We start from the raw sequence: 27,481 nt of genomic DNA on the forward strand, positions 1-27,481 counted from the left end.
TTTAAGACCCAGAAGACACATCTGATTGATCTTTCTAGGTATTATGCCTTTAATTACTGTGGCTGAATAATCTTTCCCCTTTAGCTAAACAAGTTAAATCAGAATGAAAGCATCAGTAATTCAGTTATGTAGGTTTTTCTTGGTTTGTTTTGGTTTTGTACTAAACAGGAGACAGTACAAACAGTACTCCAGGTTGGACAAGGAATTTTCCATTCTTCCAGCCCTCACTGCATTCAGTTTGCCTACAGCCCTAATACATCTTAAGCTACCAGTGTATTAAAACATGATGTATCCACATGTATCTTTGCCTGTCTCTTGTTCTTCCTATAACAGAATTATAGGAAATACTTAACAGAAGACCCTTTTGTAGTGAACCCATTATCTTCCAAAATGTCTTTATTTCAGTGCAACAGCCTTTCCATTCACATGATTTGTATTTCCTGTCACAGTCTAAGGAATTTCTATATTATTTTCATTTCATAAGTCCATCATATAAGAAAGTCAATAATACTATATTTTCTTCTCCATTCATCTTTAGAAAGAACTTTATTTTTGACTTCTACATTAATGATGAAAAATTGACTGTGGTGTTGCAGAAGAACTTAGTTAATAAAATCTAAATTAATCATATAAAAGGGAAATCCTCACTGCCTTGTAATGTAGTGTGCACAAAATCTGAAAAGTTATTCTCTTTGTTCTGCGCTTTGCCTTTGCTCTTATAATCCTGTTTATTTTCCTCTGAAATACTACTATTTATGGCCTATGAACCACCCTGGATATAACATTTAAAGTAATAATTACATGGGTCAGAAAATGTGTCACAAATGTTTTGTGATTTCTTAAATTCAAATCAAAACTTAACTTCAGATTTTAGGAAAACACATATATTTTTGTTTATTTTCAAGGGGGAACTATAGGTTATCCTGTGCTGAAGAAACCCTATTGAAGTCATTTGAGTTATACCAACAGATAATTTGATTCAGAAGGTACCAGCTGCAATACTGCTTAATTGAACACTGCAATACTACCTAATTTAATTATTTAGTAGAAATAAGTCTCTATATCATGTTCAGCTCTCAGTGAAAAATAAAACAAAGGACATGTTTCTCTGTGTTTCAAGGGTATATTGATACTATTCTGAATCCCAGGAGACAAAGGAATAATAACCTGCTAAAACATCGAAGGTAAAAGGATACGGTCATGTTTTGGATCTGGTCACAAAGATGAGGTGAATAAGGCATTTTCTGGGCAACAGCAAAAACATGAATAACACAGGACAGATTTGAGGTGGACTCTTTCATCATCCAGACAACCACTGGGAAAGGAAGGTAGTATGAACAAATTGGCAGCAAATTCATATGTTGACATATCTATTTCTATAAAAGGTGAAGAAAGCAAGTAAAGGAGAAGGTCTTCTGACTATCTTTCTGGACAGCCTGAAAGAATTGGTTGAGAATGTGCAGCTACAAAGCAACCTGTGAGAGTGACCATGAAATAGATGACAGAACTCACAGGCCTCAGATGGTTAGAAAGAAGAACACAAACATCATAAATCATGGAGCTTAGGACAGAGTGCAATAAACATTTCGAAGTGGATATGCTAGATTTTTACATAATGTCAGTAAAAAGTGGAAAAGGAATTGGGGAGAGCTGGTAGTGCTGTTAAAACAAACAAAACCAAAAGGAACAAATTAAAGGAAGGACAATTCATAGGCACAAAGTATCCTGATCCTGGAGTATCAACAGCCTAGGGATATAATGAGAAAGGCAAAACATAACTTTTGAGAAAGTAAAATATAGGAGAAAATACTCCATATTTATGTTATAAGTATTAGAATATTAAGAAAAATGCTGATCTACTCCTCAACAGGAATCTTGAGAAGGTCACAGTGTTAATGACATCTTTGCTTCTGTCTTCACTAAAAATGTCAATGTGATCTCATGAGCTGAGAAAATGAGCTGCAGAGGTAGAGATGAGTAATAAAAACAGAACAGTGACAAGCAGATTGGAAAACAGGTAAATGAGAAGTTTTAAGATAGACTCACTGGAAATTCTCTGTAGGTATTTTCATTCACCCAGCCTTTTATCCCAGGGATGATAAATGATTATCTTTTGAAAACTTGTCAAAAATAAATAAGGTTCCACAAAACTGGAAAGGCTACTCCTACATCTAATTATAAAAAAAGGAAAAGAGAGGGGGGATAGGCTAGAGGAGAGAAAACCACTCAGCCTACTTTAAGTTTCGAGAAAAATCCTGGAACAAAGAGTCAAACCAACCATTCACAAACACCTAAAAGTTAGAAAAGTCATAAGTGACTGCCAGCATGGACCTTTCAATACCAAATCATATAAATTAATCTAATTCTTTTTATGGGATCAGAATTGTTAAGATGTAACAGTGAAAAATAGACAAAAATAACCTGTCACAAGTGGAGTTGTTGCTCAAAAGATGACACCAGGTTGAGGTAGAGTGTTGTTCTGCTGGAGGGTGGGAAGGCTCTGCAGAGCGATCTGGACAGGCTGGATTGATGAGCCGAGGCCAACACTAGGAGGTTCAACAAGGCCAAGTGCCGGGTCCTGCACTTGGGTCACAACAACCCCCTGCAGTGCTACAGATGGGGCAGAGTGGCTGGGAAACTGCCCAGTGGAAAGGACCTGGGGGTGCTGGTCAACACCCAGCTGGACACAAGCCAGCAGTGTGCCCAGGTGGTCAAGAAGGCCAGTGTCATCCTGGCTTGTATGAGGAATAGTGAGGCCAGCAGGACCAGCAGATTGTTTCCCTGTACTCAGCACTGGTGAGGCCATACCTGAACTCCTGTGTTCAGCTCTGGGCCCCTCACTACAAAAAAGACATTGAGGTGATGGAGTGAGACCAAGGAAGTGCAACAAAGCGGGTGAAGGATCTGGAGCACAAGTCTTCTGAGGAGCAGCTGAGGGAGCTGGGGGTGTTTAGTCTGGAGAAAAGGAGGCTCAGTGGGGAACTTATTGCTCTCTACAACTACCTGAAGGGAGATCATAGCCAGGTGGGCATTGGTCTCTTCTCCCAAGTAACAAGCAACAGGATGAGAGGAAACGGCCTTGTACCAGGGGAGGTTTAGATTGGATGGTGGGGAAAATTTCTTCACTGAAAGGGTTGTCCTTGTCAAGCACTGGAACAGTCTGCCCAGGAAAGTGGGCAGACCTTGGAAGCATTTAAAAAACATGTGAATGTGGCACCTGGGAACATGGTTTAGTGGTGGGCTTTTCAGTGCTGGGTTGATGATTGGACTTAATGATCTTAAAGGTCTTTTCCATCGTAAATGATATTATGATTCTATAAGTCAAAATTAAACTTCACTGAGTTAAGTATCCTTTCTCTGACAGAAGCCCCTAGCAGGTGTCAAGGAAGAACACAAAAGAAGTATGGTAAATATATACTTAACTTTTCTGTGTTAGGTTGCCCTGGTTTAACAAATACTCAATGACTTTTGGAGATGGAAGTTCCATCGACAGCTGTTTTGGACTATTCCACTGAAAATGAAAGGATATTTTAAATAAAACATTGCAGAATCTTCTATTATAACATTTTCATAAATCACTTTCATGACATTATAGATACAATATACTTGTTAAATATGGCAATCATACCAGAATCAAAGAAGTTTCAAGCCCTGAAAGGTCTAGGACTAAAACTCCAAATAATCCTAGCAGGTTAGAGAACTCTCCTGCAAAACCAGGATTCATATTAGAGGGGAAAAAAGAAAGTAAAGCTATACACTTAGATTACACTACACAAACAGAGGATAGGGAACGACAGATCTGCTCTGCTGTAAAAGATCTGAGGATTAAAGTGGATCAGATCTGAGCACATGCCAATAACACTGCCGAAAGCAAACATACTGCCTAAATGAAAGGCTGTCTGTAAGAGCTGGTGCAGCATCTACTGGAGTAGGTTTCAGTTAAAAGCACTGCTCCTCAGCATATGAAAGAAGTTAAGAGAGCAGAAAGAATGACAGAATTCAATAACATGTTTTTTGAGAAGGGTTGAATGGGTCATATAATCCAAAGGATAGAAATCTGAAAGAAAATCTAGAAGTTTTCAGATGTGCAAAGAGTACCTGTAAGGAAGAGACTAAGCAATTCTTCATGAACATTAGGGACAAAGCAAGAAATTTCACACATAAATATCAACACAGAAAATTCAAAGCCAGGCCCTAGGAAAACTTTTGGACCACCAAAGTTGTCCACAAAATCAGCCAGTCTCCATCACTGGAGTTTACCATGGCAAAAGTCAGGCAAACACCTATCAAAAAAGGCTTAGGCATAAATGACACACCTTGAGGTTAAGTGGGGTGTCTTCTTGTTTTATTTTCTGTGCACTTACCAGGTTTTTTCTCTCTGTTTTTGCGTAAAGGCAGATAACTACTAAAACAAATCATCAGAGGATGTTGTAGATTCTTAATTTCTTCTAGTTGCATGTGAAGATAGAAGCCCTTCCTATGAAATATATTGTATTGCAACAGATAATTATTTGGCTTTATACAGACATTACTGACAGTGACTTTATGATTTTTTTTTCTGAAGGAGATTAAGCTACCTGGTTCTAATGTTTTATTCTGGACTTACTATCTGGGCATTACAAATAGATTAATTAAAAAGTCACTCAGGGTGCTATTAAAGTGACTACTGAATTTTTCACTCACAGTGTTGAACAACAATATGATACAGGAGGCTCAGAAGGGACAAGAAGCAGTGGTCTCAAACTAAAATACAAGAAATTCTGTTCAAACTTCAGAAAAAAACTCTTTTACTTTTACAGAGGTTGAATACTGCAGCATATTGCCCAGAGGAGTTATAGAATCTTCAACCCTGAGCAACCTGCTGTAGTTGACCCTGCTTTGAGAAGGGATTTGGACTGCACAGTCACCAGAGGCCTCTTCTAACCTCAGCCTCCTGTGACTCTGTAAGATCCTGTGAATTCTAGATTTCAACTACATGAAGTGCATCTTATTATCATGAATCAAGTGAAAACTCTGAAGCATTCAAGAATGAAAACAAGAAAAACCCATGTGAAGAGAATTTTCTCTCTTGTCATGATCCACATGGATTTTTTTTCTGATGTATCCAAATTATTTTTGTTCCAATTAGATAGTTTTTCTAATGAAAATGAGACTGTTTTCTGCTATTAAGAGTGTGAGAAATACATCCAGTGAAAAGCTGAGTTACAGTCTCTGTAAGATGGCACCCTATATGTATGTGATGAGCAGTGATGCAAAAAAGTAGAAGGTGGCTCGGTAAAAAGGGGAACATAATGAGATGCTCCACATGAATTGGAAATTATAAAGACCTATTTAGCACAATATTTTAGAATAGATAATATAACATTAAAAATGAGGAAAAGAGAAGTTTGCAATGGAATAGACTTTAATAACACAGACAAAATACTGGAAAATGTTTGGTGCGCATAGAAAGACAGGGAATGGAGGCAAAACCAGAAGGAATCATATTCCGCAGCCCAGTGAGGGTTGTTGTCAGATTCCAGACCCTCACCACAAAAATCTGAAGTTTTGACATATGCAATTCACATCTTGAGACTGATATAAGCCCAACCATTCTGTGACTGAGGGTTCATCAGTAATGATTCTTTTTAAAGGCTCTTGCCTTTATTCCCAGGACAGCAGAAGCAGGACAACCTAATTAACCCCCTTCTCCACTGAGCCCATATTTTCAGAATAAGAATCATCTCCCTTAATTTATCTGACCCTTCAGGAGAAACCAGAGACAGATAGTGCAAACAAGCTCTTCTCATGATGCAAGGAAGAGTTAGATGCTTCTGAATGGGAGTGAGAATCACAAGTAAATACAGTAAGCACCGTGCTAATCAGAGGTAATAGTAACAAGATGACATGGTGTCCCCTTGCTGAAACTGTGCATTAAAAGCTAGTGCAAGTCAGACACTTAGAGATTCAAACCATCTCTTATACTTTGGCATTTATATCAAGTATTTTGGAAACAAAAGACTCCTTAATTAACTTAAATGGCTGAAAAATGGAAGTGGTGATTATAATTTATGTTATAGATTAGAAGTTAAGTGCTCTCATGCAGGAAATAGAAACTCTGCATACAAGACCTTCTCCAGCCTGCTGGTTCAAACTCAAAATTTTCATTTTCCACCAGTATGGATTATCATTATTTTTAAAAGGAAGGTTTGGATGGAAATCACTTTTCTACAGAAGCTCTGTCATCTTGCAATAAAGAATTCAATGTTCTCATATACTAAGAAATTTACTACTCAAATTTACTAACAAATTGAGAATGTAATTTCATTTGAAAATGAAAAATAAAGGCAAAGTCAGTGTTAAAGAGAATTCATCTGTAAATAGCAAATTGCCTCCTGGAGCAAATGCACTCATTACGCTCAAAGAAAGGATGAGATCTCCCACAGTTAAATAAAACTAGTAGGAAAAATAATTGCTTGATAAATCAGAGTAATTAAATTTTGCACATGTGAATGCTACTGCACCTCTGTCTTCAGTACAACAAGGCCATCCCTGTAGCAGAGAAACAGCACATAAAGCTCAGCCTTTACTCCCTGGAAAATCTATTACTGAAAGAAAGAGCACACCTTTTCCCTCTTAGCTCTTCATTAATGAGGAATGGGCAATCATGGAAAATGCCCGACAAAGCTACTGGGATGAGAGCAGTCAAAAACTGTGATGATGCTGTCTAGTTCCAGTTCAGCTTCTGCCAACCTTCCACCAATCATTAGTGAGTCTTCTAGCATTTTAAAACCATCTTATTTCCTTTAGTAACCTACAAAGGTAATTTGTTAGTTGGTCTGTCTTATATGTTAATTTTTGTATACCAGGTAAAGAACTGTTTCCCCTTATAACCTTCCACAGGACAAATATTTACCCATGAGACCTTTAAACCTTATAGGTGCTCTGCTTGCTCTGTATTAGTTCTGGAAGAAAGCTTCTGCCATTATCTTTTCAAATTCTAAAAATTAATTCCTGACCATTCAAAATATTTTTGTGTTTAGGCTATCTAAACACGGTTATCTACATGGAGGCACACACAAGTTAATCCACTGTTCATCCTTCTGCTACCACCAGCAGAAATCCAGCCAGTGCAACCTAGAGCACGATGCAGTTCACTCCAACCAAGGGATCCAGCAGCTGCTGAGCTGAATCACTCCCTCAGCTCCAGTGACTCCAATCCTGATCTTAATATTGACTCTAATAAGGGCTTTGATACTGAGGGCTCAATCCATTGCCCACACAGAGGGAGCCCATGCCATTTGAGATGAACAGCATAACCTGCCTGTCCTGCTGGCAATAAGTCTCCCAGAGCTGTCAAGGTGCCTGGCATACTCTAGGGCATCTGAAATGCTAGCAGTTCCTGTGGAGGAGGGACTGAATCAAGCCTCTAGGCCACAAACAGACTTCTATGTAATAAATTCAGGTATCTCAGTTTCCAGCTGAATCTCTGGAAATTTAGGAGTTTGAACAGCTATACCTGGAAAGGCCATGTTATTGCCACAGTATATGCAGCACTCTTAAGAAATGGCTTATGATGGTTTCCTTCCTATTATTCAGGAGACTAACAGAAGAAAAACATAGCACAAGCTCATTCATATATATTCCTTAAGAGTACAAGGATGTGTTGCATACTCTGTCTTCAGAACCAGTCAAGCAGAAAGCACCAGTAAATACTTTCAAAAGGGTTACAGAAGAATGATTTTGGGCTTAAGGGTCATTTTAAGGCATAACAATATGAAAAGCTTTAGATGGTCATAAGTTAACTCCACATTTTGTGTCACCTCGGGTTTTCAAGCCATCTAGATGCATTATCACTGGATAGCATTTGAACTAAAAATTTACACCTCTCAGTTTATTCATGCAAGCTCAGTAGATGGCAAACTTGGCTGCACTCCAAGCTGGAACTGGCCTGTGCTGCAGAATCTTGGGGCAGAGATGGCATCAGCTACTAACCTTTGAGCATTTAGGTATATTCAGACATTTTGGTGCTGACCCTCTTACTGCAAAATCACCACAATTTGGATAAATTGAGACATCAGGAAACAAAAGACCCATGAAGCGATGAGACAGCCTACCTACATAGAAACGCATATCCAGCTTCTGACAGTCTATTTTTGACAAAAGAGAGGTTGCCTTTTATTAAGAGAATCTAAGCAAAAAACAGTAATTTTGCCAATGGCCCAATATTCTATAAAAATCAGTTCCCTAAACCAAATTCCCTAAAAAAGTTCTGAAAATCTTATTACTCATGTGGTCTTTGTGCATTTAGTCTCATTTTAACTCCTCCACTGCAGTATTTTTGTAGGAATTGACCGTGGCAAATGTCAAGCACAGGTTGTCCATTAGGTGGTTCTATCTATTCTATTCTTTTAGATTATCTATCTATCTATTCTTTTAGATTAGATATTGCCAGATGACCGAGTAAATTCTCTGAGCTTCTTCCCAACGTACCTCTTGTGTGTATGTGTCATCTCTGGCAAAAAAAGTAGTGTCCACTGAGAGAAAGAAGACATGTAGCAGATGCTCGACTGCATTTCTTTTCCTGCTTGACTGCAGTGACTGCTCTGAGAAGTAAACAATCCACTCAGTAAAACAAACTGCTGCAAATGCTCACTATGGGTTGTATCATTCAATTATTGCCTTGCTTATTCCCTTTCCCTAAACAGCTTTATTCAAGTTCCCGTACCAATCTATATACTCCTGAATTTTTATCAGCTATATCTCTTCTCTCCAGGCAGAGCCCACATTTCCTTTTTGCTCCAAGACTGTTTTATCTATATGTAGGATTGGATTTTTTGTTGTTGTTTTTTTGTAAGGTACTTATTCTTGGAATTAATTTCTGCTTTTTTTACTAGGGGATGGCATTTCCTATAAAGTATTCAGTCTCTAAATCAGACAATGAGAGAAAAACATATGATGTCTCCCATTTTCATAATCAAAAGAGCAGCTGATGTCAGAAAGCAAGATAAAAAAGGTGACCTTAAACCAATATGGCTCATGAGGACACTGCTTTTTAGTCTCAGTGTCCAATTTATCTCTGCACATGCAGGGTGAAGACTGCAAAGTAAGACTAATGAGTATGGCAGAAACATATGCAGTAATTCATCATCGTAACAAAGCATAACACAATTATCAGGAATTTCCTGTAGGCTTGCCATGATTACATGGAAACAAATTGTTTGGTCTGCTCAGTTAGAAGTGCAGAAATGCTGGACCAAAAAACAGAAACGGATTGTTGCCACCTATATACACAAGTCATCCTTTTAGGATATGACAAATGTACAATTTGGCTTTCTTTTTTGGTTTGTACACTGAAATTGTATTCATTCAGTGCCTGGCCAAATAGGTCTCCATATTCTGCAAGAGCACACACCCCAGAAATTATAGGAAGAAGAGGCAGTTGGCTGCAGGGGTAGAGGAGTTAATGGATGTAATCCCTACACCTTTCTCATGCTTGCCGAAGACTTCAATGCAGCAAAAAGTTCTCAAGCAAGACTAGAAGGAAGGGAAACCTTTAATTAGTTGAAATTTACTTACTTTAAAAAAAAATTGTCTGTGCTTGGTGTATCTTCCTGGGAAAAGACTAACATCAGCATCACTTTGTGAATAATTGGGTTTGGTCCTGTTCCTGGTTTTCAGCTACCTGGAGTACAGTTTAGGCTGATGTTTATTTGACTTTCCTCCCAGAGGACCACTCTTCTGTAGGAGAATTAAAGCTATGCAATGCTTACACAGACATTTCTTGCACTTCTCAGAGAACAAGGCCTATTCTGAGTAAGCACTAATAATAGACAACACTGCAAGTAGCTGCTTGGGGCTCACATGCCTGAGAGACATAATATTAAAGGCGAAGTCACTGCTGAAAGGAGTAGATAGATTGCATTTGCTATCACAGATCTCTACTGTGTTTCAGGGATCATGCCACTTAGGTAAAGTGGGACTTTGAGAGCTAAAGTCTAATTAAAATAAGTGGGCGTCACATAACCATGCTTGGAAGGCAAATTTTCTGCAATATTCCTTAGTGACTAGAAGCTGTCTTTCTTTAAAGCATTTATACAACTCAGCTCTAGCAATTTAATGGTTGGGAGATGATGAGGAAATAAATTAGATTTTGGTACACAATGGCCAAATTAATTCCAAGGGTATATGTAACTCTTAGCACTTAGGACCCATAACCATGTCATGACCCATATCAACAGTAAGGTCTCAATTTTTCAAGGAAGGTTGGGTAGCATGCATCACGCAATTGCTTTTTAGAAGGTGTTCTCATGCATCATGACAAAAGTCATGTTTCAGGGAATGCCTTAGCTCCACAAGGATATCCATTACAGTCAGGGATGCACTGCTGAAGCCCCAGGGATGTACCTGAACAAGAGAGTGGATTTGCCCCTCTGTCCTTATTTTTTTTGCTTTGCTTTAATTGCTTTGTCTCTGTTGTTTTAATGCTTTTCTTCCTCACCTCATTTATTTTATGGATCTTGTCTTTCCTCCTGGTTCTCTCTTTCCTGGTTACTTCTAGATTAGCACAAGGATGGGACGTCCCACAGGGAGCCCCACTTGGCCCCTTTTTGCTGAGTAAAACAGCCTGCCAAAGTGAAGATATTCTTGTCAGAAGTAGTAGGGAACATTGCTGGGAGGGTCTACCTTGGGTGTCACAGGTATTGGTGATAATCTGTCGTGCTGCTGCAGAGTCCAGGTAACAGTGCAGTAATTGTGCTCCCCCACTACTTCTCTAAATTATGCCAATGAAGGAACTATATAAGGTGCAAAGAGAGTTAAGCTCCCTCATTATGTCTGAGCCTGGTTTGCCAGCACTGCTTTCTTAAGGGCTGCTGCAGAGAGCTCAGTCTCCAGCAAGGGGGAGCCTGCTGCAATCAGTAGACACCTTATGGAGGAAAATATACCAGCTGTTAAAACCAGCCTCAAATTAATTTCACTGTATGGATGAATTCTGTCAAGTTCCTTGAATTTTCACAGACCAGTTTCACCTACCCGTAATTTACTACTCTTTAAAATGTAAACAACTTTCAAATAAGATTTTATTGCATTTGAATATAAGTCTTGTCATATTCTTTACTTTTCTGCTTCATTTCAAAGAATGTTGTTATGATTAACTCATGCATTATGGGATGCCATGTGTAATGCTCCCTTGCGACAATAACTCAAATTGCTGGTTTTATACTACCTCCTGTCTCTCACTCTTGTTTTATTTTTACTCTGGTGTAACTAGGAGATCTATACCCTCACTCGTTTGAGTAGAAATATTTTCAAGAAGATATTTCTATCTCCTTTTCCCAGCTGACTGCCAGCTCACGCAGTCTAGGGCAATGGCTAAGTGAAAGGATCCAGCTAATACAGCTTTGCTTCCAGTTGCTACAGAGCTCACTTTCCCAGGAATTCTGTTGGACCTTCATCTGTAGAGCTCAGTCACGCATCAAACCATCAGCGAGTTGTATGTGAACTGTTTGAATGCCTGGTTAGTCAATGAGGCACACAGCAAGGATTCAGTTCAAACAAGCAAGGAGCAAGGTCATATCTTTGCAATTTATTTTTTTTTAAACAGCACGGGTTGGCTAATTACTGAGTTTCACCTATACCATTCAAAATAAGAGGTAGCACTATTACATCTTCATTCTGGATATCAACAGAGAAAGAGAGCTTCTGGACTAATTGATCATGGAATAGAAATGATTTTTCATAATATTAGTAATTCTTAACCTGAATAAATATGCAGAGATCCATTTCATTTTACCATTTGAGTAGAAGAAATAGGGCTAAAGCTTTAAAGTCCCATAATACTGACAGTGATACGAGAACTCATATAACATGCATGGAGAACCTACAACAAGGGAAAATTCTGAAAAATCTAGGAGAGAAGAAAGTGGCAGCAGAATACATGCAATCAAGGGAGATTTGAGGCTTTTCTTCCATCCTAGCTCTCCTTGATTACACCAGTAGTAGCCTGTAACTGTTCGCCAACTCCATATCCCAAATCCATCTAGAAAACAGTAAGAAAACTCAGGATAGGAGAATTCAGCTATCAGGAGCAGGCACAGATTGAGCACTTATTTTCCCCCAAGTGTTCTATGCACAAGTGTCCCTACAAAGAAAAACCCAGAATGAAAACAGTAAAGTCTGTGCAAATAGATGCATGGGGTTAATAACTTTTTTGAGCCTATCCAGGGCTGGCACTATGAAACCCTATCATCCTATAACAAGAAATACAGTCTAAAAGGATTTATTAAGATTATTAAGTCCTTCTCCTTGTGAGAGCAGGACTGTTCTCAAAATACTTGAAGCAGTAGTTTCTAGTTTAGCTTTAAATACACAAAACAATGGCTTTATTCTTCCTTGTCTTGAAATGTATCCAGTACTCAGTGGCTTTTTCTGTTCTCCACTTGCAGTTGCTATATGTACAACAGAAAACCACAATCTACATTAGGTGGCCATATATGATATGTTCAATCAGTAAAAACGTTTTCTTTTCTGCTTTTATGGGCTTTATGGTGGCAGCCTTCAATAGCTGCCAGATATTAGAATGGAAAAGGCCTTAATCTTTCACATCACAACCTGATCACCTGTTCTTTTATCCTATTACTCCCACAGACTGAGCACCCCAAAGAACATCTCCAAACAGATTCTGTCTCCTTGCTGTCAAGGTCATTTATGGACATTTGCAGATATTCATCTATCCTTAGTCAGTAAACTGAAAGACATTTCACTTTCTTTGTACATCCTCCTCTAATAATGTTTCTCTCTGAATTGCCTCCAGTTCTCTACACTGTTAATTAACTTTTATGCATTACCAGAGATGGATGCATCTCAGTAGTGACTTAAGTAATTTCTCTATAGCTTGTGTTTCAGTTTCCATTCATAAAACACTTCAACCTACATTAGTCAAATTGTTTCCCTCTTGTAATACTTTAGCATTTCCACAGTATCTCTCATTCTGAAGTAATAAAAGGGCAGAGCAACAGAGGAAGGTCAAATACCAGTATTCGTCTTTGCCTGAAATACTCAAGTTGGTTAGGACAATAAAATATTTTCTGAGTGTTTGTCAACTCAGTATTTTCTACACTTCAGTTGCATTATTAAGTAAGAATAGCTGAGCCTTACCTTAAATACCAGTATAATAGGACCTTAGTTGTTTAGCAATATTGTTTCATACAAAAAAAAAAAAAAAAACAAACAAAAAAATCCCCAGCTCAAACCTTGTAACCACATGTGTCACTGTGGCAAGGATTTCTTTAACAGACTGTAAACAGCACATAGCTTTTCATGCACATTTTAAGGACATATCTAGAATTCACATACACTTTCACTTTCTATCACCTAATTATTAGAGAGAAAATTTGCAAAAGTAAACAGTTTGTACAGTGTCTGAGCCTCTTAGCGTTACAATGAACATGGCTATAGAATTATTTTGTTACATAATACCAGAATGTGTCTGACTTACACAAATGTTGAATCATTTAGAAGTGTAAAGCAGAGGTTTCCCAAACTGGTGGTCTATAGGCTCCTGTCAGTGGTCTGCAGCAGAAGGTTTATGGCTGTCTGGTTACATGGTATTCATTCCCTATGGATAGTGGGGAAAGAAGAGATTAACAAAGAACAGATACTGACCAAGAAAAAATATTTCAATTTATCAACATCAGTAAAATATTTTTTGATAAAGACTGTTGCCCCACAGTTTCTGTTAATAACTTTTGCATTTTATTATGATTTTATCAAACAGATTGCTTTTACTGAAATTTTCTCTTTCAGATTGTTTCCTCTTTTACAGTCTATCCAGTTATAGGAAAAAGATTACAGAAGATGTTATTTATAGGGTGTTTTTAACAGGCAAAACACTTCTTGATCTCAGAAACAGGTAAAAAGAGAACTGTCAGCTGGCTTAGGAAGTCTGATGACACTGATAAGGGCTAAAATGCAAAAAGTGAATGTACAAGGAATGGAAGCAAGAAGAGGGAATAAAACAATTACAACTGCATGTTTTCAACAAAATCAGGAAAGCCAAAATGATCTGATGCTCAAAGCCTTCATAAAGAGGGATTCTACAGGTCCATGAGCCTGCAAAAATAAGCTGCAGTGAAAACATGAGTGTGTTGACGAGCAGAGAAGAAGAACTAGCACTGGAAAGGTTAAATACCTTTTTCCCTTTATCTTCACAGGCAAAGCCTGCTTCTGGACCTTTGTGTTTTGTACAGTCTGCAAAGGAGAGGGGCAACCATCAGTAGGGGAGCAGTAGGCCAGGAGCTGCCCACAGCCTGGACATACTCAAATGTAAGTGGCTCCTTTGGTTGTTCAGAGAGGCGTTCAACATGACTCTGAGGTTACTGCCTGTCACCTGGGAAAAACTGCAGCAGTCAGAGAATGTCCCTGATGACTAGAAACAAGGCTAACATATGTCTATTTTAAGGGAATGATGGTTACAACAGATACCAAGCCACATTTCAATATACGGGGACCTTAAGAGACTCAGGAACTGGGATGGGAAAAACTTCGTGAAGTTCATCAAGATACCAGCTTGGAATTCTGAGCAAAATAAATTAATACATTTTTTACCACTTTGGCCTAAAAATGTTATTAGTTTTAGGGTAGCCCCAAGTATGTTTTTGAAACAAATAAGCTGTTCAACAACTTTATTATGTTCTACTCCAGGTAAACCACGCCATATTTCAGTATATATAATTTCCATAAAGAGTTGCTGGATTTGGCACAATTATATACACAGAAAAGCTTTGGCCTTGTTTTTGTTAGAACTGCCTCTGTGACTTTCACAATTCCCTTTTATTTCTCTGTCATTGTCTGCTTATCTTATTTAATGTCATTATTCTAATTCCCATGCTAATAAACTCACATTAAGAGCCACAAATAGAAAGGGGAAAAGGGTGAATTACTGCATATTACTGTCTCAAAAACACGTTTCAGACTACTTTTTTTTTTTTTAAACCAGTGATGGCTAAAATCAAGTTATACATTCAAGGAATACATTCAAGAATACTTGTTTATTAAAACATAAAAACTTTTCAATATCACAAAATGGAGACTCAATTGCTCAAAGATCATGACTAACTCCAAACTTTACGAGGTCTAATGAAAGCTCTGCTTTAACTGTATTAGTTATCCAAGTAGTACAACTTGCACTGCAAGATATAAAACATTCATGTCAGTAGAGATTTAAGCTCAGGAAAGTAGAACAATACTTAATGGTTAGTGAACTGCATTGGAATATTCCTTAAAGCAATTTCTTTTTTTCTATGTCTACATTACAATGAGTTTTATTTCACCCAACCCAGGTGAAAACAGGGTTTAGTGCTACCCCAAAATTCAAGCAAAACTTGTGGGCATCCAGATTTGCTTCACAGAGCAAACTGGTTCCAGAAAAGCAAGAAATTTTGAGAATTACTGGTTAGCCTCAAGCTTATAAGCAATAAGGAAAAAGAATAACTAAAGAAAGCAGCAAATTCAGTAGGAAGAACCTTTCCAGCAGTGTAATTTTGGATGCTGAAATACACTGTAGTGAAAAGCAACCTGTATGAAAGGTACACTGCAGTTCTTTCTAATGCCTCTGTTTTGGTTTTTGCCTGAGACAACAGTGAACACGGAAACAACAATTATATTGGCTTCCTATACTTCTGGCCTCTCAATAGTTTTTCCTCTCAAATATGTAAAGCCGCAGCTGCATTCTCTGAATATTTTCAGCTTGATTATAGAGCTCCTGCAGCCTGTTTTATACTGTTTGTGCCAGGCAATAACCAAAAAGAACAAAATCATGCTAATGCTTGGAGGGATGCTATGAGCATAGCTACCTCGGCACATGCACATAACCAGAATTCACAGCACTACCTATGAAACCTGATGCTTGGGAAAGTACAAAGAGCTTGATTTAGCCATCAGTCTTTTGTCTGAGTTCACCATAAATTTTCAATTTCCTCCAGTTACCCTAATGTTCACAGGAAAGAAGCTTGTATTCAGTTGCTTCCTACCCATTTTTTAGGCTCTTCAGATTGTGCTGCAGCTCTTGGCTAACATACAGTGGGGGCAGGTAGGTCAAACCTTGCAAAATTGGTGTTTGCCAGGTTTGATGGACAACATCATTCCTTTCAGAGCAAACAATTCTGCCCTCCTTAGCCTGTGGATTTCTTTTCATTGTCTATCACTATGCTTTTCACATATATCGCACTTATCCATGTGTATTTTCAAATAAGCATACTTGCTTGGGCTACCAGCCCCTGCTTCAACCTCACTCTATCCCTATTCTATGTTGTCAGCACCTGCCTGTTGGGACTACTGTTCCCATTTTAATCTAAATCTGTTTTGGTAGACACAGTTCCTCCCTTTTGCCATGTCCAAAAACCCAGCATGTTCCTATGCTACTTTATGCTGCCACAAGAATTTGTGCAGCCCCACACCCAAATCATGTCAGGGAACCAATGCAGATGAAAGCACAGCAAGCAGAAAAGCAGTGAGCCTCTTTCTTCACCAGTGCTGGATTGTGCCATCTTCATGTACATACTGTGGGATCAGCATTAAAAACTCTAGCTTCAGAAAGTCTGACCAGTCCTGAAGTATGAACAATTAATGTTCTAAATATCCCTTAAAATACAGGTCTTGTTAGAGATCATAGTGTCTGAGGCAGGAAAGCTCTTTTCTTCCTGGCTTCAGTTTGTGTGCATGCAGTCCAATTTTTTATTCCCAAGATATGTCTGGGAAGAATCACAGCATGTGAGCTCTTCTCTGTCAGTGCCTTCTCCAAAGAGGAGGGTGATGTGTCAAAGGCCTGGGATCCCTGGTTCAGCTTAACCTGAAACACCTCAGAACCTACTCCCATGGGTTCTCAAACTGATCAACATTTTTTCTTTCCTACGTATCCCTTATGCCGTCTGTTTTCTTTCTGTGAGCTGCATTTTTAAACATTGTTGAGACACACAAGCATCACAGGCCATTTTATTTTTGGAGACTGGTGTGGATGGATAGAAGAGAGACGTATATTTTGATCTTTCTATGGACTTCATTTTTGTTCTTTAGCATTTTAGTCTCCTAGTTTAAATAGACAGATAGGCAATTTGAACTTGGAGCATCTGTTGCCTCAGAAAAAAACAGGATCACCATCCCTCTAAATATTCTGCTCATGTGTAGTGATCCATACCAGGCCTTATACTTCAGAAGGCTTGCATATCGAAATGTTAATTAACAGATATAGTCCATTTCCATATGTCTTCCTCTAAAGGTTACTGCAACAACATTTCCTGAATATCCTTTAACAATCTAATGGCAGCCTGGCACTGGTCTCATGACAAATAAATTTAAGTGACATACAGGTTGCAGTGACAGAATACAAAGTATAATGAAGCAATGTACTTCTTATGGAGATGTGACATGAAAAACATTGACCTGTGGTCCTAAGTAATCTTCATAAGACAAAAGCTTTCATGGTAATAAAAACAAATCAGTCAATGTGCTGAAAGACTAATATAATAAACCATCAGGGAAGCTATTCAGCTGTGTTAACTCCATTTAACAAAACAGGAGTCATTATTATTCCAACTTTGTACTTAAAGTTTGGTGATAACATTAGCTGCACTATAACAAAGTAGCCTTCTTGATTAATGGGAGATACCTTCAGAAATAGCAGTGGGATTCAACATAGAAGCATGTGCTACCTTACTGGTCATATTGAGCAAAACCAGCTTGACATTGGGAACATGGGGCTGGACAGGGGAGATTATTAATTGCAGCGAAGCTGAAGATAGTGCAGTGGCCCTGCATGAAATATTGCCAACTCAGAGACTTTTTGTATTGAAAAGCAATTAGAACATGAGGAGGACGAAAGAGGCGTCAAGAGTGCAAATATTTTGTATGGGAAGGAGAAAAGAAAAGAAGAAAATGTATTTTCAGTACATGAATCGCAAACTGATTCTCAACAAATGGATACTATACTGCTTTTCAAGAGAAACAAAGCTGTGCTTCATCGTATTTTTTACAAGGTGAAGTTGCATTGCTATAGCCACTGAGAATGGGAGAAATTAAGTGCATTACAGGCAATTTGGGATACAGGTAGAAAAAATTCACAGGCTATGATTACAAACTATGCTTTCTAATTGTAAGTTCATCCTTACACAAGCACTCAGCAGTCTTCATTTCCTGAGGACCTGAAACGTCTTAATGATTCTTGCCTTTCTGAACCTCACTCCCATTTGCAAGCATCTTTGCCATTCTGGTTTATAAACTAGACAGTATTTGGAAATATCAAAGTATCAAATAACCTGCTGGAAGTTTTTCAAAATACCCAGACCTTCTTTTAAACCGCTCCTTATCCTTATCCTGCAGTGAATTTTGGTGACTTTACACACTTAACAAACCAGTTTTCTCCTAATCTATACCACAAGCAACTCTACTAAATCCAGTCAGGATTTTATCCAATTGCACAAGGTCCAGTCAAGTAAGCATAAAAGCCAAACAAAGGCTGTAAGCTGGGACTTTGTGGAATATACCACAGAAAGGTCTGAACTATTTATTTGAGAAGAGGATAAATGGACATGCAGAGCAGAACAGAAGGACAGAGAAAAGGAGGTAAATGAAAGAAGCAGATTATATAGGCACAGCTGAAAAAGGCATTACCGGTAAAGATATGAAACATCTCTGCCTGATTAACAAAATATAAGGTAGTCAGACTATAACTGAAAGGGCTACAAGTTCTTCAGAAGACTTTGTTCCTGCTGATGCAACATGAATGGCTAATTATGATGGACATAATACTGAGAGATCCCACTTGAATTCAGGTCTACCAGGTACCGCACAAGCAAATTGGTAGACAATTTCATGCCCTATCAGCTTAAGATATGAAATAATAGGGATGGACAATGAAACAGAACTGAAAAAAAATAGACTATACTTGTTATTAGATCTGTGTGTAAAACTAGATTATGAATAAGTCTACCAAGAACAGCAGCAGGTGCCACATCAAAATATATTATAGTAAGAAAACAAAGGACTTCACCCCCACAGAAGACAAAGCACTCAAGTATTCCGGAAAAAAATCCATTCTCAGCAAAGAGGAAAAAACTACTATCCATCTTTAACTGACAGCAATGTTTAATTGTGACTCTTCTTTAAAATCTGAATGGCTTTTCAAGGGGAAATTTTAAATACTCTAATATTCTTTTCAAATCATACATCCTAAAAAAATAAAATTAAACTTCCAGAGCATAACTGAATTTACATAATCTAGATAACAACTGTAGTTTCAATTCCTAAACAAGAACGAATATAAAAATAACACTGTATGACTGTAAAAGAAGTTTGCTTTAAGAATTTGCCACTCATTTTGTTTTTTAAAGCATTTTATATACTTAGATCAGTTACTACCACTTGGATACATTTAGGAGACCCTGTGCATGCTTACAGTTGCTCAGAGTTATGGCAGCCAGTATAAAACTCTCTGTGGGCTGGTTCTTGTGCCTTGTCTTGCTAAGGAAACGAGGCAGTGGATCTCATTCCCAAAAGTCAGCCCTGTGTCCTGTTCCTCCTGCAGAAGTAAAACCAGGAAGCCTGGCTCTCCAGGGCTCATTATCTCACTGTGCAGCATCTTTTTCCATATCCTTTTTGCTATCTCTTTCTTCCCCATGGCATGAGCAGCCCCAAGCTCAATCTAGTGGGCAGCAAAAGTCAGTTTTGCTTATGGTGCTAAGAAATCTTGAGTCAGCTCCATTTAGAAATATTATTCTGTGCCCTTCTCCAAAGGGAATGAAAAAAGTGTGCGATCAGACACGCTCTTGTCTACTCTTCAAAATGAAAAAAATAAATAGAAGTGTTAGGTAGATCTTTTTCGACACTGTCATAGCAACTTAGGAAAACTGTACAGACAAATAGAATGCAGACTAAGTGAACCCCTTTGGTCTGGAGGGATTTATTCTCCCTTGATACCCTCTGAATTTGCTTTGAATGGGAGGAGAGGTGAAAAGGTCTCATAAAGTCAGATAATCAGAAATAAACTTAGCAAGATAAAGCAGATGGATGCTCGTGTTGCCCTTTTATTGATTTAGTTTTAACTTCTACCCAAAGACCTCTGCAAAACCTCAGAAAATTCAGCCAAGGGTAGTATGGCCACTGACCCCATTAAGGGAGTACAAGAATTGTAATGCATTGAAGAGTCTCAATTCCCCAGTCTCCTAGATGATTTGCAGATAAGAAGAGGAGCAGTGGGACATCCTCTCTCCAGGCAGTAGCTCCTTCTAGAAGGTGAATCACAGTATCATGGCCCCTGTCAGAGTCACTCTGCAGAGATGACTTCCACTGCTTCTCGAAAAACACTTCTCAAAAAAAAACATTCCTCTTTGTCATAACAACCTTTTGTAAGAATACACAAGGGAGTTAGTCAAAACTACTCACAGTTATAGCACAGGCCCTCTGGATCTTTGTGAAGTGGAATAGGAAAGAAGTGGCCACTGCCATAATAATGAGATTTGTCTAATGTAGGTTCCAACATCAGGAAAGCTTCGCTCTCTCCACCACAATATACTCTGTGCCTGTGACAAAGCAACAGGCATGGAGTCTCCTTGTGCCATATAACTCCTTCAGCCCAGCCTACTTTATGCTCAAATTCAAAAGATACTATTTTAATTGTCCCAGTTCAAACACCACAAAAACTTTAGAAAAACCAAAATCAAAACAAAGCAGAAAACAAACAAACAAACCAACCCAAAACCTTTGAAAATCAATCTTAGATATTCTACTGACTAATTTGACCTAATATCAGCCTGATTTATTCCCTTTCCAGAGGTGTCTGTGACATTGAGATGTTTTAAATTACCCACATTATAGAGGGGATGACTGTTTACAGGATATTATGTATATAAGCAGTTTTGCTCTTTTAGTCTTGGCTCTGTGAACAGGGCTAGCCCTAAGGCAAAGCCTAAGGCAGAAAGTGAAACACATTTTTTAAAGGATGTTTGTTAATTGAGCCCTAAACTGCTTCCCTGTTCCTTGCCAGTTTTATCCTAACATAAGAACAAGTCAATGTTAAGGCACTCTGCCAGATGCTGGGCAACTCAAACTACTTTGAGCCTCCTCTCTCTTCCTTGGCAGCTGATATCTCTCAGCACTATTCAAATTTTGCTCACCATCTAACAGGATTCAGATCTAAATGGGCTGAAATCTGCATAGAAATATTTTAAATACATGTTGCTGTACAGAAGAAAAACAACCAGCTAAGCACAGGCAACTAAACTAAGAACTTGTAAGGTCTGTGACAGCAATAGATTTATAAATGCCTGTTTGTTATGCTTTGGGCATCTCTCTGAAAGGTTGTGATTGAGGGCACTGCTAGCTAGTTGCCTTATTTCAAGAAAGAAAAGTGCAGCAGTTTTGCCAGAACTTTGCTACCCTCCTGCAGTCAGTGCAGAAACTGATGAGTTAAAGAAGGAATTTCTCAGACCACATGCCTGATATTCACACCTTTCCTGAAGACCATTGGACTGAAGGATCATGATCAGTAGCTTTCAAGAAAGAAAAAGACTGCATCTGGCAGGAAGAGAAGGGCAGAGAAGTGGTTGAGTTCCAGTCAGACTCTGCTCTCAGACCTGCATCAAATGTCCTGGAGTGACGTGAACCACTCAGCTCCTGCCTACTTTCCCTGGTGAGACTGCAAAAACAGGCTCTAGTAGGGCTGGAGCCATTCTCAAAAGCAGAAATTCTCCAAGCACCCTATGCTGGCATTTCACTTCCCCTCTGGGACACTGTGATTCCCTATGTATATCAACAGATATCTTTCAGATTTTCTTTTGACAAGTGAGGCAGTGGCTTTTAGCAACTAATGTCTCCTTCGTCACTCCCATTGTCTTCCTGCCCAGTGTCCACACTGCTACAGTGCTCCACTTGATTGACATCTTACACATTACAAAAGAAAGAATTTCAGTCTTCCCGTTTTATTGCATGTGGGGCTTTCAATATACTCCCGAGATTTCTGGGTGCCTTATGGCTTCAAATGCAGTTTGATGGCAGGTTTTTCCCGGTTGCATATTCCTGTACACGCAGTTCTTCAGCATCCTAGAGATGCTATTTCAGAAGCTCTGTTTTAGCAGTGTCTGGTCATCATTTGAGAACAACTGTCTCTGCTAAAGACAGGAGACCGGGATGATGTCTCCAACCGATTCCAACTAAAACTTATGCCTGTTATTTCAGTGCCAGTATTACCAAGGTTCCAGCATTCAGTGCCTATTCATTTATTGTAATGGGTAGAGTGTAAACATTTTATAGTTAGATTCAGTGCCAGCCTACCTTCTGCTCTTGCCCATGACAGTAAAGGTGAATATATCATCCAGTAAGCATCCAATACATAAGACGGCTTTTTAACTTCTACTTCTCCACCGGTAGAATTTGGCCTCTGCTGTACAGTTGGACTTGAATATTAAGTTCATGGTCATGAAGATGAATTACAAGTAAGCAGTTTTAATGGTGTTTTTCTAGATCACTAGGATGATGATGATGATAATAATGACGAATAATGATGATGACAATGATTATGGATCAACATTTCAAGAAACAGATCAAAATTTACAAAAGGGTGAAATCTAAATCCAATGTCACATGTTGGTGCCAGCATAGAGAGACAGCGTTGAGGGCTCAGCTGTCAACATCAGGACATGTCAGGCAGCCAAGTGGTAGGGGTGCAGGCAGAGGCAGGGCAGCCCAGAAAGGAGCCAATGGATTAAGGACAACCAGAAGATAAAAGAGGAAGAGCCAGGAATAAAATAGCATGGAGGAGCTTTGTTGAATGGGCACAACCTAAGCCATAAAGGTGACAGATCAGTAGTTATGGGGAGTCTACATGGAGATGTGAGCTGCAGTAATATACAAGGAGATGGTGAGGCTGTTAGGATGAATGTGAAAATGGAGTGAGGTGACCCTGGCACAGACATCTGTTGTCAAATGGTGTCTAAGAAAGAGCTTGATTGAATAGCTGTCCAAATACCTTGACTGAACAGAAAGAGGTTCAATAATCCTAGAGGAAACAGCCTAAAAGAAGTTTTCAGTATTTTCTCCTTGAGTCTTGCTCTGCAGAAATCATTTTTTCAAACATCCTTCATCTCTTTACCAGCCTACCAAACAGCCAGGCATAGCTGTTGTTTGGAACAACAAACATCAAGGTGATTTAGGGGGAAAGAGAGAACTGCTTGGCTAGTTTTCCTTGTCTTTATTTTTAACTTAGCAACGAAAGGGAGGGAAAGTTTCTTGGTAACAAAAATAAAACCAATAATGCCTTTCAGAGCTGTTACCCGTTCATGAAAAGAGCTAGGCCAGAGTGTAGGTAAAAGCTGTTGAGACTCTTCAAAAGAGAAGGAATCTGACACTTGCATGACATTTTCAGTTTAACATTGACCTCCTACTTCCCTGCTACTGAGAGGTTCATCAGCTACCAGATGCTTTTAAGAGCTTGGGGGAATGAAATGAAATATTATTTTTCCTGCCTAGATGCTCTACTTTAAATCATTTACAATCATACTTTTTTCTGTTAAAAGCCACAGTACTTTGCTTTAAAAAAACTTCAGGTTGCCAAAAAAAAAAAATCAAAATTCAGTATCACCCTGCAGACTTAGTCTGCTTTTCATCAAAAGGCTTCTGTATCTCCTAAAAGCTTTGATGAAACTGATGAGAGACAAAGGTTGAGACAGAGACGAAGTGAATCTCAGGCACGTAGTAAAGTTTTGTTCTCTCACTAAATAAATTGTGAGGGAACTGGGTTGATGTTTGCTCTAAGTCTGATGCTTGTTGATCTCCCTAAATCAAAGTAAATTTCACAATGTGTGGTCACAGACTTTTATGGTCCATTGGTTTTACTAGCCTTTATTGCACGCACACTGCCTCTATGCAGAGACCTAATAAGATCAAAAGAACTTCCACATCTAACATAAATGTGAGTATAGGAAAACAAGACCTGAATGTTAGGATTTCTAAGCCAGTGGACTATTTATGAGCTTGGACTGTGTCCCCACAGTCTTGGTAAACCTATGCCTGATAAGCTTTACCATCATGGAGAATCATGTCATCATAAATTCGACTCTTCCCATCTTTGGATAATACATTCCTCTTGGTAAGATCTTGGATGTCTTTATATAAGTATAAACAACAGTGATTACATAGGTCCTCTGTACTGTTCAAGACAAAACATATTAAAACATTTGGGTCACAACAACCTGGGGCATTGCTTGGGGCAGAGTGGTTGGAAAGCTGCCTGGTGGAAAAGGCCCTGGGGGTGCTGATTGATAGCAGCTGAACATGAGCCAGCAATGTGCCCAGGTGGCCAAGAAGGCCAACGGCATCTTGGCCTGTATCAAGAACAGTGTGGCCAGCAGGACCAGGGCAGTTATTGTCCTGTTGTACTCAGCACTGATGCAGCCACACCTGGAATCCTGCTCACCTCTGGGCCACTCTACAAGAAAGACATCGAGGTCCTGGAGTGTGTCCAGAGAAGGGCAACGGAGCTGGTGGAGGGTCTGGAGAACAGGTCTGATAGGGAGTGGCTGAGGGAGCTGGGGGTGTTTAGTCTGGAGAAGAGGGGGTTCACAGGAGACTTCATTTCTCTCTACAACTACCTGAAAGGAGATTGTAGCAAGGTGGGGGTCAGTCTCCTCTGCCATGTATCAGGCGAAGGGACAAGAGAAAACGGCCTTAAATTGTGCCAGGGGAGATTCAGATTAGATATTAGAATATTTTTTTTAAACTGAGAATGCTTAGGCATTCTCAATTAAGTTGTCCAGGAAGGAGTCACCATATCTGGAATTGTTCAAAAACACATCTGACTGTGGCACTTGGAGATATTGTTTAGGGTTGATTATGCTGGTGCTGGGTTGACATTTCGACTCGATGGTCTTGAAGGTCTCTTCCAACCTTAATGATTCTGTCATTTAAAGAGGCAGGGTTTTGAAGTTATAATAAATAGCAATAGATGGCCCTGATGTGAGTATATGACTGAATTCATTCCAAGGACTCTCTCTTCAAGATGTCAGTGTTAAGCCCCTTGAGCAAATGACTTCTTTTGTCCTCACTCTATGGCCATCAGTTAAGCCCTCATATTCATCAGCAGTAGCAATCAAAAATCATCTAGTACAGACAGAGACAAGCAAACTTAATCTCTGGATTCAGAAGTGTTTGCAGTCCTTGCCAAGAAAGGCCTATCCCTCCTGATTTAGCATCAAGTTGCAAAATAAACAATCCCACAAAATTGCATTTCTCCACTTGGGCACCACAAACAAAACCCAAATCAATGAATGTTTATTAGAATGAGCTTGACAAATAATGACTTCCCACCAATTGGCTATCCATGTTTTACCCTTTGCTATCTGGGAAATCTCCTTAATAATGTACTTCGTTACACAGAGATTGTTGACAAGTTCCCTAATGGTAACAAGTGTTCATCAGAAAGGACTTGCAAATGAAAATTGTGATATACATATTAATTTTCAAAAAATCCAAATTGTAAAGATTGAATTAGACACATGAGTTACTTTGGTTTTACCTGAAGATTTTTTGGCAGAACTACCTGAATACAGAACAGTTTCAGTCTTGAAAATTGGCCAAGACCTGAAGAAAAACAACCTAAAGCTATGTAGTAATAGTCATGCAGGACCAAAATCTCTCTGTCACCACATATATTGCTAACTTTTTGATGATACAGTCAGGATGTTCTAGCATTTGAAGTGAAGCTTGAACAAGTATCCTCTTTGCCACAACTTTTTGGTGACTAGTTTATTTCTTTCTATTAGCTATTTTGTAAAGGTAATGGGTTTCCAAGACATCCAGCATCTTGCAACATATCATTGCATTTTTCCATTAAGAATGCTGAAAATTAAAACTGGCAGCTAAAATATGTTTTAGAGTCAAGTTTACTGGTCACATCCCACTGATCAGTGTCAAGGTCAATAAACTGTGTGCTCATTAGGTCCACAAGGAACAACTCACCAAACCCAGAACATTCAGATGCAGTTTAAAGCAGTTGTAGGGAAGAAGAAAAAAACAAAGAAAGCACCATGTGAATACCAGTTTCTCCATGTTTGTACTATGCTCAGAGTTTTCAAGAGAGCTCTAACTCAAACTTACAATAATTCTCTATTCTCTTTGTTGAGACCATTTAGAAATGCAAAATAGAAGACATGCAGACTTCCAGACAGATCCTTGCAAAAAGTCCAGTAACAAAACACCACTGATTTTCTGATTATCACAACGGGACAACTGATTAAAATTGCGTATAATTTCTGTAAATTTGAAAGGAAAAGCCTGAGACAGAGGAGTTGAAGGAGACAGGGATCAGTGGCTATTTCTCACCCTCTATTACCTCCTTCAATGACTTTTAGTTGTGGGAGACCTTTAACTCTAGAGAGGGATTTATCTTATATGGATGTCACTGATGTGCACACCTCTGTCTAGAAATGTATCTTGAGCTAGTTGCCTTAAACTTCCTAGACGAACGAAATATGTATTATTAGGCAGGATTCACCCAACCTATTTTGCACATCTGCATTAAAATATTTAAGACTTCAGAAAAGTCCTGTTCCTTATATTGTCTATAAATGGAATCTCAGGGATTCAGTCAAAAGCTGAAGTTTACACTAGAGATCTCTAAGATTAGATATGCCAAAGCTTACTCTTAGGGTCTATCAAAAAGCATGCAAACTTCTCTGGCGTGGAAGAAAGTGAAATCTTTGCCTGAGGAGACTGTAGGAGCGTGTCATAAAAAGAACTATTAAGTTTTCTGTCTGATGCCTGCAATCAAGGTGACATCTGGCTCACATTGTGCAATTTACCTGTTTGACTTGAAGAACTCAGATCTACTTCTTGCCAAGCCCAGGCATTTGGTCTGTAAGGTGTAAGTCTGAAAGAGAGGTTTTTGGAAGGCTGAGAAGGGCAAATCTGAGTCTCTCACTTTCCAGGCAAATAAACTCTAAGTAATCCTTTAAGGTGGTGATGGCAGGGACAGCACTGTTGGTCATGTAAATGGAAAGAGCCAATACTGATTGGATTTTTTGAAAGAACAAAGCAAGGTCCTGGCCCAAGAAACATACTAGGATGGAGCCATCAGTGCTGAAAATTGGGATGTCTTTCATAATGTCCCTGCACTTACTGGGAGCTCACATTTCTGTATTTCATTTTGGATTGCCATGTCTTCCCAGGAAAGCCACTCTGAATCACTCTCTGCAAGACATTTACCTTACCAGGTATGTTCTGTGAGACCCAAGTCCTTTGCTGGATGTAGCCCAAACCCCACCTGTGGCTTGGACTGTCCCTGCACTAAGTTTTGGAAGTAAGATGTCTATGGATATTTGAAAACTGTGTCTTTAATACACATTATGAAGTCAGGAATTTCTGTCAGTAGGTAAACAGAGAAATTAATACAATCAAATTTTTATTCCCATCCTCTTTACTCCCACACAGTATAAATATTCCCTCAAGTACATTATCA

At 38.9% G+C, this 27,481-nt stretch overlaps 1 long non-coding RNA gene across 1 annotated transcript in view; it reads right to left on the reverse strand.

Annotated features, from left to right (window-relative positions):
* LOC113944458 overlaps positions 1–27,481 on the reverse strand; it is a 165,799-nt gene that overhangs the window by 53,969 nt on the left and 84,349 nt on the right. Inside the window, exon 3 of the long non-coding RNA XR_003526696.1 lies at positions 13,478–13,597. This is a non-coding gene — a long non-coding RNA (uncharacterized LOC113944458). The remainder of the gene's footprint in view (positions 1–13,477; positions 13,598–27,481) is intronic.

The sequence above is a fragment of the Corapipo altera genome, unplaced genomic scaffold, assembly GCF_003945725.1.
Source record: "Corapipo altera isolate COAL_440 unplaced genomic scaffold, ASM394572v1 23, whole genome shotgun sequence".
Taxonomy (NCBI): Eukaryota; Metazoa; Chordata; class Aves; order Passeriformes; family Pipridae; genus Corapipo; species Corapipo altera.